Source organism: Macadamia integrifolia, chromosome 3, assembly GCF_013358625.1.
Source record: "Macadamia integrifolia cultivar HAES 741 chromosome 3, SCU_Mint_v3, whole genome shotgun sequence".
Lineage (NCBI taxonomy): Eukaryota > Viridiplantae > Streptophyta > Magnoliopsida > Proteales > Proteaceae > Macadamia > Macadamia integrifolia.
This window is the reverse complement of record NC_056559.1, coordinates 37,728,093-37,730,893: the sequence shown is the minus strand read 5'-3', so window position 1 is coordinate 37,730,893 and position 2,801 is coordinate 37,728,093. Positions and strand designations below refer to the sequence as shown.

The 2,801-nt window shown below is 34.8% G+C and overlaps 1 protein-coding gene across 1 annotated transcript in view; it reads right to left on the bottom strand.

Moving 5' to 3' along the window:
* LOC122072931 (transcription factor MYB117-like) overlaps window positions 1–2,260 on the bottom strand; it is a 21,024-nt gene extending 18,764 nt beyond the window's left edge. Inside the window, exon 1 of the mRNA XM_042637369.1 lies at window positions 2,233–2,260. The gene's annotated coding sequence lies outside the window, so the exon portion shown is untranslated. The remainder of the gene's footprint in view (window positions 1–2,232) is intronic.
* Window positions 2,261–2,801: the final 541 nt, after the last annotated feature.

The window sequence follows — 2,801 nt, the reverse complement described above, 5'->3', positions numbered from 1 at the left end:
AGAGAGAGAGAGAGAGAGAGAGAGAGAGAGAGAGAGAGAGAGAGATTACAAGATAGAACTATCGAAGGCAGGGTCCATCAATAAGTTCTATCGAAGGCAGGGTCCATCAACAATATCACATAATTTGACTGGAATGGTTTTCCTTTTAGCAACGGATCCCTTGACTAAAATGCTTCAGAAAAGTGTTGAGAATTATCCAGGGATAGTGAGGGTAATTTTGACCATTCAAATTATTAGGGTAGGACATTTATGATCATTGATTTTCTTAACTTTTTTTTTTTTCTCTCGAGTCAACCACCCAGGACGGAGAAAAGATTTCTCCTACATTTTTTGTAAAAGAATTATTCAACTATGCCTTGATCCAACTCAATGGCGTTGCATGAATTTTTTTTCTCCAATCAATTATATTCAAAGTTATACAAGATTTCATACACAATATGTACATGTCTTTTTCTCACCATTTCCCTTATACATGGTTATTTTAGGCATACCTAGCTCTAGCTCGTTTAGCACTTTCAATTTGAAATAAATCACTTCTCCGTATTCGAGCATTTAAATGCCTCCAATACATATTATCACGCCACCCTGGTTAAATTTATTTTACGAATTATATACTCAACACTCAGCTCCATATATAATTTTTTTTTTTTTTTTTTGGCTAACGATGGGTATCCAGGCCCTCGGCCTGACTAGTCCCGTGGACTCATACTGACCCCACAATAGCATGGACTAGGTCATACCGGAGTTGAATGAGAACCATTCAACTTTCACTGACAATCTAAAAGTAATGAAGAGCACTAAACACCAACTGCACTACCCCTTGGGTTTCCATACATCACTGTTGATCATATGACTATTCTATATATAAAATTTTCCTTTTTTATTTTGAATAAATACACTAATCACACCACACTGATGCAAACATCATTGATGGCCATATCGTATAACTAGATAAATTATTTCATTGATCTTTAAACTCGATCTAGGTCCTTTTTTTTTTTTTTTTTTTTTTTTTTCCTCTTGAACGGGTGGGGGCGTTTACCTTGTTTCTTAGTGGACTTAAGTTCGATGGCCTTGCCTTTTGAAGAAAAAATGTGATTGGTTCCATTGGCATGGACAACTAAGTTGTAAGCCACAACTCCATATCTTGTGAGAAAATTGAGTAGGAACTGCGAAGCCAAAACCCAAATATGGAAGGAGAACTGGAAGCCATTCTTAATTTACAAACCTTTAAATTGAGATGCGCATCTATCTCTAAGAATTGGGGAGGGGGTCCTCTAGCTAGAGTTACAAACCTTTAACTTTGTCGCCATTCTTAAATGGTTCGATTTAGTTTTATAACTAAACCGAACCGATCCATTTACACTGAAATTGCAAAACCATATAATAAATGGTTCGGTTATGGTTTCAAGTTTTAGGTCAATTAGCTAAACGAGTTGAAATCGAACCGAGCCATTTGACCTGTGGTTTTAAACCGAATTGAAACCGTCAAAACCGAATCGTTTAAACCGTCAAAACCAATCTGATTAACTCGTTTAAGATTAAATAAGGTGGCTACAAAATATCATTAGTATCTCATTTAATTCAAAGATTGAGTACTGCAAGCCTGCAAGTAATTCTAAAGGTAGCTTACTCATTGTTTGGAATGTCGATTACATTAATCCAACACACTAAGTAAAATGTATACTAATAAAAATGCAATTTTTGCTTAGACCATTCATATTAAATATATAATTTTTAATATTATAACACATTATTTGGGAGGGGTGGAGAAGAAGAAAATCCCTTCTGTAAGCATTACTTATTGACTTGTTAGATGAGTTTGAGACTATTTTCTTTTGCTTAGTTATTTGGTTGTTTTAACAAAACAGAATGGTCTGTATTTCACATTCTCAAGATTGAATCGTTTATCACCAAAAGTAAATTTTAATAAACATGTGAATAAACTAGCAAATCAATTGTTAACCGTTTAGAAACCGTGTGAAATAAACCGAAATCAAAACCGTTTAAAACCGTGAAACTAAAACCGTTTAAAAACCGTGAAAATCAAAACCGTTTACTAAATAATTGCGGTTTCAGAAAATATAACCGTTTAGTAAATTGTGCGATTATTGTTTTGGCCAAAATATATATGAATCAAACTGAACGAAACCATTTAAACTGAAACTGAAGCAATTAACACCCTTAGACTTTTATATCTTAGGGAAATATCTCCAAATTGGCGACAAAGGCCTCTCTCTCTCTCTCTCTCTCTCTCTCTCTCTCTCTATTTGCAAACCTTCGTGCACCTTCCTCGTTCTTCTCGGCTCCCCACCCTAGCAGCTTAGAGGACCCTCTCCCCAGTTCTTAGTCCAATCTAACTCAACTCGGCTAAACCTCAAGTCCCTTTTTTTTGAGTTAAAATTTTAAATAACTCACAGCCATCAATAATTTCTCCTCCCATTTATCCTCTACGTCATTTTTCGTCTATCAATTGCTTGTTTTTGGTGAAGTATCAATTGTTATTTTAACTCCTCTGATATGAATGCATTTAAATGGCCTTAGATATACATGTCCATTCTAACCTCAGTGATGTTCTCTCATCTCAAACGCATTTTTTATATCTTTAGTGTTTTCCATTCATTGCTCTCAAGATTTGCCATTTATTCAGGTAGTGTTTCTTTACATCAAACATTTTGTTCCTATAATTCCATTGGGTTGGCGTGGGGGTCCATTTCACTCCGGCAGTGCAACAATTCATCATCCATAGTTGTATTATGAACTTTTCTTTAAAGTTCTAATGAAGTTTTTTTTTTTTTTTT